General features: G+C 38.0%; 1 protein-coding gene and 1 pseudogene across 7 annotated transcripts in view; one reads left to right on the top strand and one right to left on the bottom strand.

The window, feature by feature from the left end:
- The window catches only part of MACROD2 (mono-ADP ribosylhydrolase 2), a 3,459,957-nt gene that overhangs the window by 1,441,111 nt on the left and 1,994,253 nt on the right, over nucleotides 1-24,593 (bottom strand). The gene's annotated exons all lie outside the window — the stretch shown is intronic.
- LOC143989401 (stabilizer of axonemal microtubules 4-like) lies at nucleotides 7,611-8,493 on the top strand (annotated as a pseudogene).

Here is a 24,593-nt window from a genome sequence, read left to right as displayed (position 1 = left end):
TTGCACTAGAGATCTAAGTTTTTTGTTTGTTTTGTTTTTTAAAGCTGGCAATTGCAATTTATCCAGTAGACCAAACCAATAAACACTATCATTCAACATATCATGATTTCAGCAATGCTAGCAGTAGTACAATAAAGGTTAGAGTGAATATATTTTTCTGTGATTTTTTTAACAGCCCCCCATTTCCAGAGACATTGTATTTATAGAAAAGAGTTTAAAGCAACAACAGTTCACGGGTCTTTCATGTACACGCCAATACCGTTTAAACACAAAAAGATAAAAGTAAGAATCAATGATTTGCTTTAGTAAATTGGAGACAAGAATTTACTGCTTCCATGTAACAAATTCTTGGCAAAAATGTAATTATAAAACAAGTCACATATTGCAGGACTAAATCTGAAATAAATGTAAAAAGTTCTATGTAAGGGCAAAATTGTTCTACAAAAAGTCTTTTTTAGAAAATGTTACAATAACATATTCAAGGGCAGCATATATGGGGTCATGGAATGATGCTGTGCAGTTGGATTTGTTACTAGATTTTTTTTTCTACAATACCAGATAGCATTAAGTTATAGAAATTGACAATGAAAGGATACATTTTCCAGTAACGCAGTAATGACACACAGAAATAATTGGATCTGAAGTTTTATAAGTACATTGCAGGGCACCATTTCTTTTATAAAAAAATAAAGCTTGAAGTACAAAGTACAAATATGGACTTTATGTTCCCGGAGAAGGGTATGCAAATGACTTTTCACTAACATTTCATTTTACCACTCATATTTTTCTCCCCCTTATCAGTTTTGATAAGTTAGAAAAATAAAATAGAAAATGTTGATCCTTTCAGAAATCCAGGGCTGTTCTGGGTACTGTGTACTCTGCAGTATTAGCTTAAGCATTGTTATAAGTCCTGCTCAGTTCACCTCTGTGAACACAAGATATGCAGATAGTATTGTTTAGGGACATGTAATCACAGGGGATGGTCAAATTGGGAGCATCTGCTATATCCGTGCATGAAGTGCTTCCCTACTGACATTAATAGGCTTGTCTAAATGTGGATGCGTGGGACACCTTTGCACCCTGTGCAGGCAAAACACAGCCATCACACAGTTGTACTTGTACTTGTACTTGTACTTGTTGAATGAGGTCTTACAGAGATGAGTGGGGGGGGGGGGGGGGGGTTGGGGGGAGGTTGGAGGCGTTTAGAGTTCCTAACATATTTCGTATGGAAAACAGCTTAACTGGCATTTATGTTAATTTGCGTGTATATATATATATATATATATATATATATATATATATATTAAATGGTTACTTTCCGTTTGTTTCCAACAACACATTACTTTATCATTCATGCTAATAATTAGAAATCTCTAAAGCATCATCCAGTCCACAAGCACAGCTTGTTCAGTTACTCACAAATGCACACAAAACACACACCCTTGCTTCTCCTTCGTCCACTGTATGAATCAGGAATGGTCAGTTAAAGAGTCACTTAAAGCACACAAAAACAGTCAGCCTATCAATTATTTCAAATCTTCTACCTATAGGTAAGCCTAGAATAAGACTTACTTATAGGTAGTGGAAATATCTCCTAAACGTGCGCCATTTAGGAGATATTTCACTTGTAGACATCGCTGGACTCTTTTGCAGGTAAGTGGCACATAATGGGCTAGTATGCGATGCATACTAGCCCATTATGCTTTTCATGTGCAGGCTGCAGCAGTGAGCAAAAGAGGAAGTAAAACCCATCAGGGTTTATTTCCTCTTTAACAGAGTACAAAAACATTAAAAACGTCACATTAGGTCATTTAAGACTTAATAAGTAGGACAAAGAAACACATGATAATTTGTTAAGAAGTAAAGATAAATGTAAAGGAAAGTTAATAATAATTATGTATAAAAGACAGCTTAACCCGGTGTATAGTAGTACTAGCCTTGCAGTATTTAGATCCTGAGTCCAGTGCTCACCAAGTGCCTTATCTGCATGAAACCTATGTGATATTACTTTCCTTCAAACACTGCAGAACCTTGAGCAATATGAATTTTCCAGACAGTTTTCTTTTTTTTTCTTTAATTAACATTCAGGCACACTTTTACCATTAAAGTGGATGCAAACCCGCTTCATGAAATTGAGCTGAGCACATATATCTTTGGTGATTTCTTATCTCTCTTCAAAGTACTATGTTCCATAGTTGTCTACTGCTCCATTCTTCTGTTATCAGCCTGATAACTTCTGACAAGTTGTCGTCAACTGAGATAAAAGCAGCCTGAGTTTTGTGTTGGGAAGGATGCTATAAATAGATTAGCAGATTGCTGAACCATTCAACAAACAGCTCTGAAAGTCTCTACCTATGAGGAGAGGGGGTGTGTGTCTTTCCTCCAATCAGCTGTCTTGGCTGTATGCCCAGGCTTCACTGCAGTGCTAACCAGGAAGAGAAAATCTTCTAACACAATCTGAACTTTCTAAAGAATATATAAAGCTGAAGACAGCAGATATACATGTAAAATGTATGTAGGGCGATTTGTTTCATCTCTGTGTATCATCTGAGGCTGTTCACTTCGCTGGGTATAGGTGAAGGTTTACATCCACTTTAACTGATTTAAATGTCATTGCATCAGCAAGCACAGCACTGCTCATAAACAATGCCTTTATCAAGCAAATGTCAATTGGTTGTTTAACCAAACTGACAAAGTTTTTTGAACAGAAGAAGGGATAAATCCGGCTGTATGTGTCCCACCTGTAAAGATTTACCCTCAGCTGCCAATGCAGAGACATTACAAAAGGTAAACCTCTCCAAAGTATGGGACAATCTCATCTGTAACAGCTCAAGGCAGATGTCCCCATTGAAACATTACCCCTTTACTCCATTTTCAGGAACAGTTATGAATAGTTAGATTTCTCCTCACTTTATTTCCTTAAGAAACTTGGTCATGAGGACAAAAGTGGCAATAAAAATGTTGCAGCCTGGGGAGTGGCTGCAACTTTTGTATTGCCACCTTCTTCCTCATTACCACGTTTCTATTTATAAGTTTAACAAAAATGTTTTGCCAAAGTTTTTGGTTTAAGATAATTTCATGATACTGCTGTGATCCACAAATCCATGAAATATCAATTTGTGTACTTTTAATTCTGGTGCTGGAAATAAAATGTAACAGGATGAGAAATGCTACCACAAGAACATAAAACCATGTTAATGATGAGATTATAAAAGCATTTCTAAAAAACCTTTCAATTAAATGTGGAACAATGATCCCATCAAACTAAGGATATTACTGCTGAATGAAGTTGAAGCCAACTGTACTGCCTGTATTATAACCAATTAAATTGTTGAAATGCTTAACTTTTACAAGAGGCACGCAGCCAAAATGTAGAATTAAATATGACGAAAACTGTACCCAGTGTCCTGAAATTTTCAAAGAAGAAACTTTGCGTGGGATTGGATTAGTTTAAGTTAATTTCAATGTAGTTCTGCATAGTTTAGTAATAGTTCACTGTATGATTGAAAAATGTACAAAGAGTTTTTTCTATTACTTAAATGTCTTTATTGAGAATAAAATCCAATAAAATTATTTTAATAAAATGAAACATTTTGGTGTTCATCCATAAATAACAGTAAGCATACATAAATTAAAACTACAATGAGTTTCTAGCTTTCCATCAGTTCTTAGAGAAAAGATAAAACATCATAAATATATATATTGGATGAGATTACATTTTTTCATTGACTAATAGAATTGAGGAGCTGCATGCCATATGCATCAGAGAATGAAAAATTCACAGACTAAATATTTTTTAGTGTTTTGTTTGTTTTAATGTGCATTACTTTATGTATAGCCAACATAGGCCATGGCATAGGATGGCAAAGTTGCCAAATTTGGCACAACATTTCCCACAAATCAGGTTGCTGACCATCAGTAACACATCTTAGGTACCGTATATACTCGAGTATAGGCCGACCCGAATATAAGCCGAGGCCCCCAATTTACCCCCAAAAAAACTGGCAAACTTATTGACTCGTGTATAAGCCGAGGGTAAGACATGCCTGTCCATCCCTGTGTGTGTGTCCGTCCATCCCTGTGTGTCCGTCCATCCCTGTGTGTCCGTCCATCCCTGTGTGTCCGTCCATCCCTGTGTGTCCGTCCATCCCTGTGTGTCCGTCCATCCCTGTGTGTCCGTCCATCCATCCCTGTGTGTGTGTGTGTCCATCCATCCATCCATCCCTGTGTGTGTGTGTCTCCATCCATCCATCCATCCCTGTGTGTGTGTGTCTCCATCCATCCATCCATCCCTGTGTGTGTGTGTATCCATCCGTGTGTGTGTGTGTGTGTGTGTGTGTGTGTGTGTGTGTGTGTGTGTGTCCAGCCTACCTGTGTCCCGAGCCTTTGTCCCGAGCCTCCGTCCCGTGCCGAGCCTCCTTGCCTCCGTGCCTCGCCGCCGTGCCTTGCCTCCGTCCCGTCCCGTCCCGTCCCGTGCCGTGCCTTGCCTTGCCTCCGTCCCGTGCCCTCTTCGTTCGTCGGCGCCTCGGCGGCCATTGTAAAATTCAAAAGCTGCGCCGCCGCCTTCGCCTGTGATAGGCGGAACACTGAATTTCCCAGCAGCCTGTGTTCCGCCTATCACGTACATCGTATCATCCTCGTCCGTAGTACGAGGATGATACGATGTCCGTGATAGGCGGAACACAGGCTGCTGGGAAATTCAGTGTTCCGCCTATCACAGGCGAAGGCGGAGCCGGAGGCGCGGCTTTTGAACTATAGAATGGCCGCTGTCTGTCTGCTCGACACGCTGATCGAGCGGGCAGACAGCGATGACTCGAGTATAAGCCGAGGGGGGCACTTTCAGCCTCAAAAAAGAGGCTGAAAATCTCGGCTTATACTCGAGTATATACGGTATGTTCAAAAAAATCTAGGCTGCAGCCCTGCAAGGTCCTTCTTGTTGCTATCCTGTTCTTTCAATAACAGCTTTTCAGCACAAAACAGACCAGGGATGACCCCTGATAATATTTTTAACTAAGAAAAGTTTCTGCAGCCCAGAGTTTGGTGATTCATTTATTTTTCTGACTGATTTGCAGGAGTGCAATGAGCTGGACCAGCAACAGGTATGTAATTACAATCTCTGTATACCTAGAACCAAACTGCTAGCAAAATGGTATGAAAACTTGCACCACTCTTCTAGTAGTGATTGGGTGTCTTAACATAAAGTGAGCAAATGGACTCTATCATGTCTGCCCCCAGCCTCGGAGTAGATAGTGCGGCTCTTGAACAAGTTAAACTAAGCCTAGCCAAAGATCTGGATTAGGAAGAGCCGGCAAAAGAAAATTGGTTTAGACGGCAAGAAAAATAAATTTAAACTTGATGACACATAACAGAAGCAGACATTTCTGGTGAAATTTAGTTTAACCCCAGACGCTAATACAGTCATCTATACCTTTAAAAATCATTAAAGTTTATCTAAAACACAAACTTTTCTTTTGTTTTTGATTTGAAGACTTTTCTTCTGTTCTGTGCTCCTATTTTAAATGTAATACACAGAAAGTACTGCTAATACTTAGTGAATGTTGTCTAAAATTGTGACTTTGGACTTTATAGCTGTAATAATTTTATTAACGGTATGTGAGCTGATCCTGTATATTATTTATGACACTACAGTCTATCAATTAACTTGAAATCATCACTTAAAAAAAAAAAAAAAACAGGTGGTTTAGGTACCACAGCCCTCACTTCTCTTTGAAGGTAAACTCTGGTTGTGTATTTTTCCATCATACACTCAGTTTGAATTGCCTGCTGTGACAGCTTTAGTATAGTAGCAGTAGAAGTGTAGTCAGAATCATCATTAAGGCCCAATTTACACCTATGAATGTTGTTATTGAGTGTTTCATTAGTGCATTTTGCTGTGATTTGTGCATTTTCCGATGAACATTTTTGACGTGTTTTTGATGTGTTTTGCATTTTTGATTCTTTTTTGCTTTTTATTTGGCCAATTTGTTGTTGGGCAGATTAAACAATGCAAAACACATCAACAACGCACTACATGCTTTTCTACTGCTTCTCCATTGAATTCTATTGAAACAAAAAAAGCAAAAAAGCAGTCCTTTGCATTTACATTAGTCCCTGACCCTTTCCAAAAATGCAAAGGCCAAAAAAAAAAAAAAATAATGTCCTGCATTTCTGAAAAAAGCAAAAAGCATGAAAAAACACATTACCGTGAACCGAGCCTAAAGTACAACTAAAGGCAGAACTTTTTTTTTCAGTTTTAGATAGAGGGGAGTTGGATTAGAACACCTGTCAGCTTTTGTTACTGTCTGTACCCTTTTTAAGGAGATTCACCCTCTCTATTTGTCCTGTTTACTGTTATCATTGAAAGTAAAAGAACATCCCGAAGTTTGGGTTGTCCCCAGAAAAGTAATAGAGGCATAATCTTACAATGGGGACACTCGTTCTGGTGACCTGAGGTCCCCAAAAAAAATCCCTTAATTTGCAGGGACAGATCCTGTTTGGCTATGGGACAGGTAGTGAAAGTAAATCTTCCCAATGGGACACAGATGGAAAAAAATAAACTTTATAGGGATGATAACCCTCCCTTTACTCTATCCAAAATGAAAAAAAAGCAAGGTTAGTGTAAAGTTCTGCTTTAAAGAACTCACACAAGGAAATACATCTCATATACCACCAAAGAAATTAAATGATTTTTATTTTCCACTGGATGTTGTGACAATACAAAAAATGTATTCTAGCTGATTCAGACAAACAGTAGAAAACCTTGTGATAACTTGCACAGTGCAATTACGCACAGCAATCAAGTTCAGATTCCTGTAATCAATTAGGGCAAATATTTAAATCCCAACTCTACTTTTTAAATTGTATAAAAAAAATGAGGGCCAAGCAAGATAAAAATAAAAAAGAAGTTACGGTTGTGATACTTTTAATCTGGAGTTGTCCTCCGCAGTTCTTCTTCTCCCCCCCCCCCCTTACAAAATGTCACCAATCTTCTCAGTGGAAAGATACTCAACATCATTTAAGCCCCTTCCTGTGAGCCCAGGCTGTCATTGACATGCCCACTGAGGACATGTCATCATGTCTGCCTGTGCTCCCAATACTGCTCTAAACAGTGTAATGACATATGAACAGCAAACCAGGAAAATGCTACTTGAAAAGGGGTATATATAATGGGGTTAACAAAAAGTGGCACTGAGTTTCTAATAATTCTCATACATCTTTGCAGATTTATACTCAACCTATGGAAACAGATGCAACATCACAAACTGAACAATTACAGCGATTCTTCCTGAAGCATCTTTTCATTAGAAAAGGACTCACATACCTAATTAATTGTGAAAATTTGCAAGCAATTTCATCTCTGAATGTAGCAGAGAGTAAATGTTTCAGCAGCAAATCGAAAATACTAATATAATGTAGGGATATTTTTGCAGTAATCAGTCATAATATACTGTATATGAAAAAAAAAAATATCAGTCTAAATTAACATCGCAAATCAGAAAAAAGAAATACGTAGCCAATGTATAATAATAAACCTGTGATTAACAAATACAAGCAAACAAATCACATAAACACACTACTAGGTATTTAATTGAATCTTAGCCTGCAATGCAATGGGGTGTCTTTCAATTGACAGTGTGTCTCCAGGCATTTGGGGCAATTCTGAATGAAGCTGTGACCCGCTGAACTTCTATTTTTCCTAACTACAACAACTCATATGGTTTGTTCCAGGTGGTGTCCAACATTCTGGGATCCTTATCCACTGCAGCACAGGTTACCAATCAAATTTACAACCAGCTGTATACTATTCATGTAACCTGGACTGGTAAGATAACTGGGCCATGGGGCTAATACTGAGGAACAATTACACATCAATCACCAACAGAGATTTTGTCCCTCTCCAAAATGTAACAGGAACAGAGATGCTGCTCCACATCCTATAGTCTTCACCAAGTGAATTCCTTTAGAAGAAGTGAAGTCACCACTACCAAATCCAGGGCTCTGAAGTCCATGCACTTTGCCACATATGATTATGGTTCTGGAGTTATTGCTGGCATCCCACCATCCCCACATCAACTTTTGCTGTTTATGTTTCATGGAAGAGGATCCCCCTAAGGCTGAAAACTTCTGATTTGTTGTTTTTTGATCATTTCAGTCTAAAAAATATCAAATTCAATGTCTAATCACCTCATGATGAAAAATGCAGCATTCACCGAGGGGGTCAACCATGAAATCCATCACCCATGATACACATTCACAGCAGCATGTATGGACTCAGTTTCTTTAAGATCAATTTTCTGCCAAGCTGTTTAGTGCAGAGAAGAGAGCCACTTTCAGCATTAGCCAGGAAAGAGGAAGAGGCTTCTCCAGAGATACAGATCAAGTACTGCATACCAGCTCGCTGCCGGAGGACTCCAGACCAACATCATGAAGCAAAAGTGTGATCTTTTAAGAGGAGTTGGGAAAAATCATTTGGATTCAGTAACAATAATCTGAAATATCTCCATAAAAGTGATCCATACAACTGATGCTGCTCTAAAATCTTGTTTTATTAGGAAAAGCTTGTTGTAGAAGTCACAGATAGAGTACGTTGATGCTTTTTAGCCTACACGGCTTTAATCATAAGTTATTAAGTTGTGATTAAAGCCATATAGGCTGAAATGCGTCAAGGTACTGTATCTGTGATGTGTACACTGTAATTTTCTTAATAAAATTTCAGAGCATCGTCGGTTGTACGGATCACTTTTATAGACAATTATCTTCAGCTGTGCGACTGCAGATCGAGCACCCATGCGCTCTATTAATGTATTGTATGGGTAGCAGCACTGGATCTAATCTAAAATATGGGCCTCCTGAGAAGGAGCCTTCATAACATTACCTGGTCAATTACAACCAAAGGTTTATAGATAAAGCACCACACAGGAAATACACAGGGATTTTCCATACTAATGAAATGCACATAACTGGTATTTGGGCCAAAGCTTAGGGGAAGAGACTCAAAGGCTGAAATAAAACAGAAACAGTTATAAAACGCATAAAATAAAAAAACACTACTGCCCGATTAAAACTTTTAACCCACCGAAAACCTATAAATGGTAGCCCAAAAGCCCAGTGATAACAAACTAAACAAAGTAAAAGTAATTTTTTTTGCATTCTCACTTTTTGAGGGAGTTTTTCTTCTCAATAAATGAGATGAAGCTCTTCTGACAGCCATTATCCAACCATGTGCAGGCAAAAATATATATTGTTTTACCTTACTCTTGCATGTTACATGAGTATTCTCTCTGCAAAATAAATTTTTACCACATTTCCTAATTTTAGTGAAAATTCACTTGCAAACATGTTATACTCCTTTTGTAAATTAGGCCCCCTTTAGTCAGTACTACTACAAATGGAGGAAAAGGTGACTTGTGAAGGCTTATGTACATTTCTTGGCTATACAGGTCAGTAGGCTCAGTTCACTAAGATTGCAATTTTCAGCAATAAGAATGAGAAAATAAATAACAATCACCAAGCTGGTAATAACAATCATTATGACAAATAACCCATGTGTTATGGATTGGTAAATCGAGTCTGATGTGAATTGCAAAAATAACCCATAAGCAAGTGAGAATCATCTTAAAAGCATTTCTGAAGCAAACCAGTTGTGCTCATGTACAAATGCTAACACAAGCTTCTTTCAGTTACATAAATATGATCTGAAATAAGTTTGTGATCTTATCAGACCCAATGTACCTTGATTCTTGCCACTCAGTAAATGTGTTCTCTAGGGGATATTAGTACAGCATGCTATGTTGTCAGGAAACAATGTGATAGAAATATGATGTCACATCAGGACAGGACAATATCATCATGTTTTGCAAGCCATACGAGCAGTTGCAACATTCAAAGCTAAATAAAATAGTGATGATGTTGCACTCTCGGTTGACTGATGAATTAACTAATATGTCAAATTTTAAAGTGCAACTGCAAATATTGTGGATGTGTACAAATCACAATGCATCAAATAAAGTGATTGGATAAATGAACAGGATAAGGTGCATGAAAACAATTGATAGAAAAAGAGCATTTGCGATGTAATAAAGTGAACAGCGCAAACAAAAGGGTACACCAAGGTAAACAACTGGGCACAAATAACAACCGCAGCAATCAATCAAAAATAAGGATGACAAACAAAAAGATGACAATGAAATGGTTAATAATAAGAGTCCAACTGGTAATATATGATGAATGATGATTCCCTTCACCAAATAGTGAGTGAAATGGCTGGTGTCAAGTCCCTCAAAAATGATGGCACCTCAATGTGCACTAGCCTCTTACCTTACGGTTGTAAGGTAACAGCATGTATCTGGATTAAATGCTCAAGATAGCCTCCAGGGATTCTTTGTGGGGTCCCTCTCTAATGGATTTGGTGTAGGTTCTCTTTGCTGGGTATAGCCTCCTATGTGGTTACCTCAGTACCAATGGTTAAGATGGAAGAAAGATCCCAGATAGTGTAATAACATTTGGAACAACCGTTTATTACTAAAAATGCAGAGCTAGTACACTCACTTTTTAAAATAGTTCACAGACAGACAATCCATGAGCGGTGAGCTTGTATTCCTGCGTCACTTATGGTTTTTGCTTACAGCTCAATCCCAACGCGTACTGTCACATGGGCATGACGATATGCATCGGGATTGAGTTCAAGGGAAAACCTATAAGTGACGCAGGAATACGAGCTCGCCGTTCGTGGATTGTGTGTTTGTGCTCATGGTAATCACACAGCGCGAGAGTACCATTTTTTTCAACATTCAAAGCTAGGCTGCTAGAATTCTGTTTTTTGGTGTGTGTTATGTAGTACTATTGGCACTAGGCACATGTGAAATATATGGTTGTTCTTAATAATTTTCATCAAATGATTTCACCAGGCACGTTCATTTTTCTTTTGTTTGTATCATTTTTTTCTCTATCATTTACCTATTTGAGCTTTTACTTATTCAGCTTATAATTATCCATGGAGTACCAAAGAATAGCTTATTGTCTGCAAAGCTTATTATCCCAATAATTGGATCTAAACAACAATTTACATTGATGTGACAGAACACAGTTTTTGTTGGCCCACTTCTATAAGCTTGAGTCACTTGAATGTATTTATTATATGGACACTTATTAGCTCTTTATCCAAATTATATTTTTACTTTTATTTAGCACTTCCTTATATATTTATAAGTTAGTACATTTTGCATGGTAGTATATTTGATTATGAGTTAGCTGACATAAAAGAAAATGTATTCATTTTGAGCAGAGTGGTGCATAGCATATTTACTTGTCTGATGTAGCTTTGAGCCAGATTTTAAAATTATTTTTCTACCTTTTTCTGCATGAAAAGCGCCTTTGATTTTTCCCTGCTTGGTCCAACTGTGCAAATGATGCAGCATAGTATTTACTAATGATCACTTGTTGCTCTGTAGTTCCTTATGTACAATTAAATGGAAGGAGGTGGGTGAAAATAACTGGGAGAATATACAACCACTTCAGTGTTTTATGCAACAAAAACTGAACTAAAATTGTACACAAGACAGCTTACACTGGCATCTACCACTCAATCTTGTCAAAACTGGTCACACCGGTAATATTGACCCTGAAAGTGTCATATGATAGCAGATTACACTGAAACTAAACTACACATATTGCTTTTATTGAGCTTTTACCATCCTTGACACTTTCAATGTTGTCAGTTTGTTTGTATTGTCACTTAAATTGTCATTTACAGTGGAACATTCATGCTGTGCCTGCATAATTGTAATTACACGAAATCTTCAATAAAAGTATTAGGAAAAAAAATACATGTAAAGTGCAATTGTAACTGAGGTATTGGATGCCTAAATCATTCAAAATAATAATACAAAGTTGATTGCTATAATCCTGAACACAACGGCTACAGGACTATGAATCTACTATTTTGTTACCAAGTCAGCCTGATATTTTCATACAAAGCTACAATATATATTTCTGCATCATTTTCAGCTATTGAACCATGCAGGGTTAATTCCTGAGTTATGATAAGAACTGTCAAAAGCATTCATAATAGTATGCATAGATTTTCTTCCCTGTTTGAAAATCTTTATGGTTGCTTAGTGATCTTCCCCTTTCCTCCATAGAAAAAGGAAACAGTACCTTAACCACCCGCAAACAATATCAATACGTCAAACCAATGTGAATTCTGTGAAATAATATCTTCCATTTTCTAATCTATGATATATTGTAGAAGAGTGACAACTGGAACTGGGTATTTATTTTATATTATCAATCTATTTTGTGTAAATAATTGTATATTTGTGTTGGGCCCTTGCAAGTAGATTTTTTGACGGCCTATGCATGCTTCAGTATGGGATCCCTTGGCTGTGATCTACAATATTAAAGTGTTACTAAACCCAGGACCCTACATTCACTATATTTGGTCTCTCACAGTATACAGAGTAGGGATGAGCCCGATGTTCGAGTCGAACGTTAAGTTTGACTCGAACATCGGATGTTCGCCTATTCCCCAAATAGCGAACAATTTGGGGTGTTCGTGGCAAATCCAATAGCCGCGGAACACCCTTTAAAGCTCTATGGGAGCGATCAAAAGTGCTAATTTTAAAGGCTTATATGCATGGTATTGTCATAAAAAGTGTTTGGGAACCTGGGTCCTGCTCCAGGGGACATTTATCAATGGAAAAACAAAGTTTTAGAAACATAAGTTTTTTTCGGGAGCAGTGATTTTAATAATGCTTAAAGTGAAACAATAAAAGAGAAATATTTGTTTAAATTTTGTACCTGGGTGATATATATATTATGCCTGTAAAGTGGCACATGTTTGCCATGTTTGGAATAGAGCAAAATTACATTTCTAAAGGAAAAAAAGTAATTTAAAAGTATTTGCGGCCATAATGAATTGTCGGTCCGGCTAAACACATAAAAGTCATTGAAAAAAACGACATGGGATTCCCCCACAGTCAATTAACAGACCCTTCGGGTCTGGTATGAATAGTAAGGGAACCCCCAAACCAAAATGTTAAAAAAAATTGCGTGGATGTCCCTCCAAATTCCATACCAGGCCCTTCATTGGTGCAGGGAACCCTGCACCAATTTTTTTTTTCTAATGGCGTGGGGGTCCCCCTAAAAATCTATACCAAACCCTTCAGGTCTGGTATGGATTTTAAGGGGAACCCCACACACAAAAAAAATGGTGTGCGGGTCCCCCCAAAAATCCATACCAGACCTTTTTTTTTGCAGGCCGCAGGAAAAGAGGGGTGGATGAGAGAGCGCCTCCTCTCCTGAACCATACCAGGCCACATGCCCTCAACATGGGGAGTGTGCTTTGGGGTACCCCCCAAAACACCTTTTCCCCATGTTGATGGGGACAAGGGCCTCATCCCCAAAACCATTGCCCAGTGTCTGCGGGCAGGAGACATATCAGAATCTGGAAGCCCCCTTATACAAGGGGACCCCCAGATCCTGCCCCCCCCTGTGTGAAATGGTAACGGGGTAAAAATTTACCCCTACCATTTCACAAAAAAGTGTGAAAATTGTCAAAATTACATGACACAGCCTGGAGACAAGTCCTTTATTAAAAAAATAAAATAAAACTGCCCCACAAAGTCATCTTCTTCTTCTCTTGCTCCGCCAACCGACCGAAAAAGAAAAAAATATGACATGGGAGGCACCCACTATAATGACCATCCTCTCAGGTGACAGCTCTTTTAGAACTGAGGGCAGGGCCACACAGTGACATTTCCGGGTGACACTGCCCCCTCTGACGCACGGGGACATCCTTATGGCTTTCCTGTAGTGTCAGGGGGGCGGGGCCCCGGCCCATCTGACGTAACCAGGCCCCATCCCCTCTGATGTAACCAGGTGACCTTGCCCCCTCTGACACTACAGGTAAGCCATAGGGTTGTCCCCGTGCATCAGAGGGGGTGGGGTCACCCAGCGACATCACCGCGTGGCCCCACCCTAAGTTATAAAAGATCTGTCACCTGAGAGGATGAAGGGCCTGGTATGGATTTTTAGGGGGACCCCCATGCCATTAGAAAAAAAAATTGGTGCAGGATTCCCTGCACCAATGAAGGGCCTGAAGCGCCTGGTATGGAATTTGGAGGATCCCCATACAATTCTTTTTTACATTTTGGTTCGGGGTTTCCCTTAATATTCATTGGGGGAATCCCATGCCATTTTTTTCAATGACTTATGTGTATTGTTGGGATCGACAATTCATTATAGCCGTGAGTACTTAAATTACTTTTTTCCTTTAGAAATGTAATTTTGCTCTTGGACTGTTCTAAACATGGGAAACATGGGCCACTTTACAGACATACTATAGACACCTCCAGGTATGAAATTAAAGGAATATTTCACTTTTATTGTTTCACTTTAAGCATTATTAAAATCACTGCTCTCGAATAAAAACAGCCATTTAAAAAAAAATTTGCATTGATACATGTCCCCTGGCGCAGGACCCAGGCCCCCAAACACTTTTTATGACAATAACTTGCATATCGCGTGTTTGAATGTTTTGAATGTTTTGCTTGTTCGCATGTTCTGCTGCGAACTGAACTGGGGGGTGTTCGGCTCATCCCTAATACAGAGCATAAAAATTCAATTTTAGAGAAAATAAACTGCTAAATAACTTTTCTCATTAGCAGTTAAAGAAGTCTTGTGACTTCTATTAGTTTCCAGCAGAGCACTGGTTAAAGTTTGTAGGAGGAGTTTTCATACTCCCCAGATTGTCCTGTCCCCTGACCCTCTGTCTGGACAGTTCTGATTGGCCCTGTGCTGCTGGTCACATGTACCTCACCAGGAAAAATAAAAAAACTCTCCAGTAATGCACAACAAACTGGGCACATGCAGAGTGACTCCAAAGGCTCTGTACTATCAGATGGATTGGGGGCTCTGGAAGCAGGGAAGGATCAGAGAACATAGGATCCCAGCCTTTTTACACAATGCAGAGGATTAGATTCCACAGCGAGTATAGCAAACATGCTTTACTGCATAAACAGACAGATTTTTTAGGATTGTGGGTTTAGTAGCACTTTAAATCAAATATCTGTGCAAACTCTTGAAGCTTCAGTATACTGTAAAATGGAAAAAAGTATCTCTGATATTCATAGTAGGCAACCCAATTCCAGCATTCACTCTTCCAGCATAGATTAGGTACAATTAGATATCAATCACCAACAGAGATTTTTCCCCTCACCAAAATGTCACAGGAGCAGAGCTGCTGCCGCATACACTATACTCTCCACAAAGCAGATTCGAGAAGCAGTCACCATTTCCAAATCCAGAGCCTTAAGTCTTTGCATTTTGACACACAGGATCATAGTCCTGAAGCTATTGCTGGTGTCCTGCCACAACATCGACCTCTGCTGTTTATGCCTTAAGGAAAAGGATCCATGATGTTGGAAAGTTCCAACATGGTCCACTTATATGCCTACAGAATTCACACAAAGCCACATTCAGAAATCTAAATGGAAAATTCCCTTGAAAATTTAAAATTCCCTTACAAAGTGAATTTGCATTTAGTAAATCCACCCCTTAGAGTGAACTGGCAATTTGCCCAACTTTTACTCTACTGCAGGGACTCCAAGAAGCCTTCCTTCCTGTTGTGATCCATTGGCAGAATCATTACTTCCAGTTATGGGGGAACACTTGACACCCCCCCCCCCCGGTTCTCCACAAAATAAGCAATTGGTGCCTGTACACCCAATCACCAGGCTCCACTGCTGTCATGTGGGAGCACAGGTAAGATGTACAGGTTTAGATTAAAGAGGCCCAAACTTACATACACAGTCTGCCTATAACACTGCACTATAAATGCAACAAAGTCCTCTCCAAAAGCAGAATTCCAGCTGTATATAAAAGACTCCAGCTCAGATAAAAGTAACAATTTCCGGAAGCCATGTTGGTTATGTTCTCTCCACCAACACTCACCAAGCAGGTAGATTACTCGCTTCTTCTGCCCACTGCCATTGGCTCCTATTCAAACTCTCAGGTCGTATAGCATCAGTGCACACTTCCTTTACTTGGCAAAGATCTCCGTCCCATCACATTTGTCTGCCCAAACCAAATAAAGTGGGTACTGATGCTGCAGGACCCGAGCATTCACAGAGGAGCACACTGAAGGTCCACAAAGATTACTGATCTTAGAGTTTTAACAGACACTGTATGGTTTACCCAGAGTATGCAGTCAGTTCACTAATCATGGAATTATTGTCAGATAAGAATGTAAAACTGCACTGGGTGTAAGAAGGGGCCCTTTACATGCAAAAATATCACAGAATATAGAGCAAACATTGTGAATCTCATTTTAAAATAACTTTTAATGGGTCTTGTACTGTATGATGTTTATTTTGAATGCAATTGAATTGTAATGCAAAAGAAAATTTTTTTTAACCGCATGGTGGACCTTAAAAGCAACAGCTTCTTTTACATAATAAGGTGGAAGAAAATAGTCCAATTTTACATTATTTACAAGAAGCTGTTGCTTTTAAGGTCCACAATGCGGTTGCATTTTTTTTCTTTCACATGGCAATTAAGTTACATTCAAAATAATCATCACACAGTAAAAGACCCATTAAAAATTATTTCACAATGAGATTCACAATGTTCGCTTTATATCCTGTATTATTTAAATGTGACGCAGTAATCAATTTATTCCATTGATACTTTTTTTTTTCTTCAGAAAGCTAATTTTCGTCAGTATATTAGCAAAAAAAAACAAATTATGCTGATAGTGTAAAGCCCGATCAAAGAGACTGCTTAATGTAATGTGTTTGTGTAATCACTTCCATTTTGCATTGAGACACAGGAAACCCATTATGTAAGCAAGAGATTGATGATGATAGTTTATTTTAACATCTGAAAAATATCAGATGCGTCACAGAGCTTCAGTTCTACTTAGTCATAAGTAGAACATTTTGCAAAAGTTTTTTTTTTTAAGTTGTTGACAACATGACAACAAACAACTGTAATTATACATTGTGCTGTCTAGTCTTTAACCACTTAAGCCCCGGACCATTTGGCTGGCCAAAGACCAGCCCACTTTTTGCAATTTGGTACTGCTTTGCTTTAACTGACAATTGCGCAGTCATGAGACGTGGCTCCCAAACAAAATTGACGTCCTTTTTGTCCTAAAAATAGAGCTTTTTTTGGGGGGGGGGTGTATTTGATCGCCTCTGCGGTTTTTATTTTTTGCGCTATAAACAAAAAAAGAGTGGCAATTTTGAAAAAAAATGCATTATTTTGAACTTTTTGCTATAATAAATATCCCCCAAAAATATATAAAAAAACATTTTTTCATCAGTTTAGGCCAATATGTATTCTTCTACATTTTTTTGGTAAAAAAACGCAATAAGCGTATATTGATTGCTTTGCTCAAACGTTATAGCGTCTACAAAATAGGGGATAGATTTATGGCATTTTTATGAAAAAAAAAATTACTAGTAATGGCGGCGATCAGTGATTTTTATCGTGACTGCGACATTATGGCGGACACGTCAGACAATTTTGACACATTTTTGGGACCATTGGCATTAATACAGCAATCAGTGCAATTAAAATTGCATTGATACTGGAAAAATGTCACTGGCAGTGAAGGGGTTAACACCAGGGGGCGGGGTTAATATGTATCCTAGTTTGTGTTCTAACTGAAGGGGGGATGGTACTGTGCAGGGAAACTAACAGATCGCTGTCTATACTCTGTATGAACAGACGATCTGTCAGTTCACTGTTCAGAGAAACGGAAACTGCTGCCGGTTCTCCATTTGCCCCGAGTGATTGCGGGAGCCCGGCGGTGATCGAGACTGCCAGGCAATCGCATCAGCCCCTAGTGGCCGTTTATGCTACCGACGTAAGATAAAGGCGTTTCGCGCAGCCAAGCCATGCTGCCGTAGTACAACTGCGGCAGCTGCCAGCATGCAGTTAACAATACCCAACAATACCCAACTGCTGCTAAAATTCTGACATAAAACCACTGCTACAAAAATATCTACAAATGCTACAAAATATCTACAATATATGCATTCAGGGTGGTCTTGACGTGCTTGACGCAAATCACGTGACATTTGGGCGTTCGCTTTGCCGGCCGGCTTTTCTTAACGCTGATTTGACCTTTATCTTTGTGAGTATGTTTTTTATTATGGAATAAAAGATTTTGGTTTACGGTTTTACGCTATGGGAGTCTTTGCTTGCCTTTTATGAATGGTCCAACCACGTGAAAATGAGGTGATGTCCCTGTGTGATGACCCCTAAGATTTCTGATATCAAATGCCTTTCTGATTCTGGGATTTGGTAAGCGCGCATTTTTACCATTTATCAGCACGGTGTTGGTGAAGGAAATTCTCTCTCTTGCACCCGCATATGATTTCTTGAGAAGAAACACTTATGATTATTGGACTGTTATGCCCACGATTACATCTTGATGAAGAACTGTTTTCTTATATATAATTTATGAGCACTCTATTCATAATATTTCTGATTGTTCACAAAAATTCTGTGCACTTTACCACTGTATGCTCATGAATACGTCTTTATGAGGAACTGTTGCTTATATATAATTTTTGAGCATTTTATATATATATTTTTTTGTACACTTGATTATTGTATGAGTTATAGAGTATATTTTTATTATTCACTTAGTTGGGTTTTTGTATTATAATTTTTGACTAGTTATAGTGTATACATATTATTCTGTTATAGGTTTTAGATATATTTTTTTAGATTTTTGTAATTGTGCGCGCAGTTGAAATTCCTGACTTATATGCATTCTAGTTCATATTCAGGGACACCATGAATCAAAATGTATAATTTTGTGTCAAGTAAAATAAAATAAAACAGTCTCAGAAGTATGGTGAAAGTTCTGGATAGTCATGAAAATGCATGCACAATAATAACGCCCTCACTCTGCAACAAGCAAACACTCATGAAAAAAACAAGATACAAATGGATGGACTCTTTTCACATGTGCGAGGTACAGAGAAAACAGGTAGATACACTATTAAGAATATGAAATAACTTAAAGACATTTTATTAAAATAGCGAAGGGGAATTTACTAAGACTGGAGCAACCAAAAACTGGAGCAGCTTTGCAAAATCTAGCTTTCATTTTCAAAGCTTAAAGGGTAAAAAAGCTTGTGGGGAATAAAAAATAACGAAAAAATAGTCTCCTTTCCCAGTCAAAGCATATTACGGGGAAATGCGTCGGATGGAGCCCATTTTGAGACGTCAATACTTTAAAGCAGGCCGGTGCCGTCCGCTGCTCTGTTTGTAGTTTTTTTGCTGATTATCAGTTGCCTTGATGTAAGTGTGTGGTGTTTTTTAATAAAAATCCCTTGTTAAAACGTATTGCACTACGAGGCTTTCTTCTTCTTTCAACATTTTGAGCCTTCCTTTGAGCCCTTCCATTGGATGTCTGCATATCCATCAATACAGAGTTCCTGGTGAGCCTGTCGGGATTGTCTTCAAGCATTTGAGATCCATTCACTACAGTAAGTGTGGTGATGGGATAATCGCGATTCATGGTCTTGGAAATTTGAAGGACACTGAAGTACTGAAGTGTATCTCAATCCCTTTTAAAAAGGGTCTTCCAGTTGTACGTTCATATGTATATATATCTTTTGATTGAACTTTATTCTTGCTCATTCATAAGTTTTCAAAAACACTTGTTTTCACCAGTTTTTATTTTATTCGTTAAGACTTGAGGACTGTATGCCCTTTTGCGCCATTTAATTATTAGTGATTAGTGCACCTATTTTTAATAAAGAAAAAATAATAGTGTATACAATTGTGACACAAGTCCTATTTTAAAAGAATGCTATTAAAAGTGACCTTTCCTTTTCAATCTGCAGCCAATGTAATTTTCTGAAAATGAATAGCCAATGCAATATGGCTACTTGAAGGTGTACACAGAATGTGTACAGGATGCCCCCAAAAAACATAATTTCCTGCTTGTGTGATTGGCTCACCAGAGGTCTACACTAAGATACAAGCCAGATATCAGGCATTCCCTGTAACAAACATGTCATTTTTGGTGAGATACTCCCAATAGGAACACGTCTAAAGGGATGCAGGCCCAGCAGATTTCCTCATTAGTGCTTTGAAGGTGCCACAGCTAATTGAGAATTGTGAAACTACTCCCATTAGATTCATTTTCCCACATGGGCACAGACAAACACACAAGGATTTTGTCAGAATAACAAAAGGTAGGAATCTGCAACAAGGTTTGTTATAATCCTTGTAATGTACATAGACCACCCAGAGGGGAATGTTTTTTTCCTCAACAAAAATTGGGTTGCGTTTTAACCAGTTCCCGACTGGCGCACACCAAAGTATGTCGGCAGAATGGCACGGGCAGGCATATTGGCGTACAGGTACGTCCAATCTTTAATGCCGCCCTGGCATCGCAAAAAAATAAAAACCGCAGGGGTGATCAAATACCACCAAAACAAAGCTCTATTTGTGGGGAAAAATGGACGTCAATTTTGTTTGGGAGCCATGTCGCATGACCACGCAATTGTCAGTTAAAACGTCGCAGTGCCGAATCGCAAAAAGTGGTCTGGTCTTTGACCAGCAAAATGGTCCGGTCTGTAAGTGGTTAAAGTGGTTCTAAAGGCTGAAGTTTTTTTTACCTTTTTATCTCAATATCTCTTCTGTGTGTAACTCCCTTTACCAGCCCTCACTTATACTTACCTCAGCCCGATCTTGATCCAGCATGGTGCCCAATAACAGCATTTCTCTTTACTCTCGCATTCCTCACAGAGCAGTTTGATAGCAGCGAGAGCCATTTGCTCCTGCTGCTTTCATTCAAATCCTGGGATGAGGGAGCATGGGGTGGGGGGCCAAGCTGCACTGTCTGTGTCTATACTATGGGCAGAGGCAGCGCAGTTTAGGTTTGAGCCCACAGGTCTGTTGCGATAGGAAGAGGCTTCCTAAGGTGGCACACCCAGTAGAGGTGGAGTCTGGGGGGCCAGCGGGGACCCTAAAAGAGGAGGATCAGTGCTACTCTGTGTATTATTATTATTATTATTCAGGTTTTATATAGTGCCAACTGTGTAAAACCATTGCACAGAGCATGTAAGTAAAACATGTTTATTTTTAAAAATCACAAAAAGCCTAATTTCAGGTTTTAGTTAAATTTAGCACTGAGCTATTTACAAATGATAGTTAAATGAAGATCAGCTTTAATCACTTCTGGATTACCCCACACAGATATAGTGCAGCAGGGTGGCCCTCCTGTGTGAAATCATGTACCGTACGTGATTTTGTGCACAGGGTCTGGGGTGCGTGCGCCATCGGACACCTGCTCCCACTGATCATTCTGAGGAGAGGCAGAATGGCGGTCTGCCTATGTAAACAAGGCAGACTTCCGTTCTGCCAGAGGAGAAAATTGAGATCTTGTGTTTCTGCTAATCTGCTTGTTGGGATTTTTTTTACTAAAACTATGTAGCTGTATAACCACAGAGGTGATCAAATACCACCAACAGAAAGCTTGGGGTTTGGAGTTTCTAGCACCAAGTGACCCCGAGTTACGGGGCCCCAAAGTCAGGTCGCAAAATGTCATTCTCCGCTGCAGAAAAGTGCTTGTTTTACTGTGTTTGCATACCAAATTTGGGGTTCCTAGCTATAAGTGGCCCCAAGATACGTGGCCCCAAAGTCGGGTCGCAAAATGACATTCTCTTCTGCAGAAAAGTAATATAAATGAAATAAGATGTGTGTTTTTTTTTGCACTGGTACACTGCAAGTATGAGAAGTTGATGTGACAGATGTATATAAGTAAGTAACTAACCATCTTCCAAAATTTCTAATTCAAATAGAAAAGATTAGAAAAAAATATAATTTAATAGAATAAAATAGAAAGAATATACAACCATCTTCTGAAATTCAAATTTCAAATAGAATACATTTGAATTTCGAATAGTATGAATTAAAAAAATTTAATTTTTAAATAAAAAATGTAAATTAATTTTAAATTTGGATAGAAACGAATATAATAAAATAGAAAATAGACTAGAAAAATTATAGAACAGAATATAATATATTATATTTTATTCTGTTCTGTTCTATTGTTTTTCTAGTCTATTCTTTTATATTCTATTAAAATCTTTTCTATTAAAATCGAGATCAATATATACTAAATTCGAATTTCGGAAGATGGTGGTTTTATAATATATATATATTTCTTTCCGACATTCGAATTTCGTATAGAATGAATTCAAATTTGAATAAAAAAGATTAGAATGGAAACAGAGAATAGACTAGAAAAACAATAGAACATAATAGAATATAGATACTATCTATTTCATTTTTAATTTCTTTTGCAGATTACTATTTGTTTCCATAAGATCTCCTGCAGACTATTAGCATCTATTTAATTTTTTTGCAGATCTCCTGCAGACTATTAGTATCTATTTTGTTTTCTCCCCAGATCTCCTGCAGACTATTAGCATCTATTTTTTAGCAGATCTGCTGTAGACTATTAACAGCCATTTCACTTCTTTTTTTTTTTTTTGCAGATCTCCTGCAGACTGTTAGAATCAATTTCATTTTTTTTGGAGATTACTATTTAATTCCATCAGATTTCCTGCAGTATAATAACATGTATTTCATTTTTTGCAGATCTCCTGCAGATTATTAGCATCTATATCTCAAGGAAATGGCTGTTCTAATGCAAAAAAAAAAAAAAAAAATGAAATAGATGCTAATAGTCTGCAGGACATCTGCAAAAAAATGAAATAGATGTTAATATACTGCAGGAGATCTGATGGAAATAAATAGTAATCTTGCAAAAAAAGAAAAATGAAATTGATTCTAACAGTCTGCAGGATATCTGCAAAAAAAAAGAAGTGAAATGGCTGTTAATAGTCTACATGAGATCTGCTAAAAAAAGAAATAGATGCTAATAGTCTGCAGGAGATCTGCAAAAAAATTAAATAGATGCTAATAGTCTGCAGGAGATCTGGTGAAAAAAAGAAATGGATACTAATAGTCTGCAGGAGATCTTCAAAAAATGAAATAGATGCTAATAGTCTGCAGGAGATCTTATTAAAACAATTGGTAATCTGCAAAAAAATTAAAAATGAAATAGATAGTATCTATATTCTATTCTGTTCTATTGTTCTAGTCTATTCTCTATTCTAATTTCTTTTCTATTCAATTTCGAATTCATTCTATACGAAATTCAAATGTCGGAAATATATATAACCATCTTCCGAAATTCGAATTTAGTATATAATGATTTCGATTTTAATAGAAAAGATTTTAATAGAATATAAAAGAATAGACTAGAAAAACAATAGAACAGAACAGAATAAAATATAATATATTCTATTCTGTTCTGTTCTATCATTTTTCTTGTCTATTTTCTATTTTATTATAATCTTTTCTATCCAAATTTAAAATTAATTCATTTAAAATTTTGAATTCATACTATTCGAAATTCAAATTTATTCTATTCAAATTTGAATTTCAGAAGATGGTTGTATATTCTGTCTATTTTATTCTATTATTTTTTTTTTCTATTCTGTTCTAATCGTTTCTATTTGAATTAGAAATTTTGGAAGAGGGTTAGTTACTTATATACATCTGTCACATCAACTTCTCATACTTGCAGTGTACCAGTGCAAAAAAACACACACATCTTATTTCATTTATATTTATGGTATCAATGAAGTTGTCAGCATGCCTGATTGAAGAAGTCACGGATGTCGATCGCAAGGCAAGTGCATATGCTGTATTTCATTGTGCACTTGCCACAAGTTGTGTATTGTATTTGTCCACTTGCCATGTCACCTGCCACAAGTTGTGTATTGTCCACTTGCCACGTCACCTGCCACAAGTTGTGTATTGTCCACTTACCACGACACGAGTGCCATGTGGCCTGACACGAGTGCCACATGACCTGACACGAGTGCCATGTGACCGGCCACGAGTGCCATGTGACCAAGTTGTGGATTGTCCACTTGCCACGTCACCTGCCAGCAAGCGACCCCAGATATGGGCAATATGAAAGTACTTTTCTGCAGCAGAGAATTACATTTTGCGACCCGAATTTGGGGCCACATATCTCGGGGTCACTTATAGCTAGAAACACCAAATTTGGTATGCCACAAGTTGTGTATTGTCCACTTACCACGACACCTGCCATGAGTGCCATATTTATAAAGTTTTGAATGCTGATGATGATCCCTCAACCTTGTATATTTTAAAGGCCTTCTCTTTTGCTTTAAATGCATTTTTACATTGGCGTTAAGCCATCCAGGACTTTTGTTCGTTCTTTTAATACATTTAAAAATCCTGGATGGCTTAATGCTTCTCCATGCTGTAACTCAATCTGGTTCTAGCGTGGATCTTGTTAAGTCAGCAAGTTGCCATATTCTCCATATAAGGTGTCATATGGTATATTTCTTGCAATAAAGCAAAATTTGAGGCAAAACAAATTTCCTTTATTTAGTAGTCCTAAGGGTACTTTCACACTGGGGCGGTGCCAGCGTATAGCGGTAAAGCGCAGCTCATTTTAGCGGCACTTTACCGCTGTTATAGACGCTTTTCGTGGCAGTAGCAGGGCACTTTTAACACTC

Source organism: Lithobates pipiens, unplaced genomic scaffold (genome assembly GCF_037356315.1).
Source record: "Lithobates pipiens isolate NorthernLeopardFrog02 unplaced genomic scaffold, aLitPip1_a1.2 Scaffold_18, whole genome shotgun sequence".
NCBI classification, from domain to species: domain Eukaryota; kingdom Metazoa; phylum Chordata; class Amphibia; order Anura; family Ranidae; genus Lithobates; species Lithobates pipiens.
This window is presented reverse-complemented; position numbering and strand designations above follow the sequence as displayed.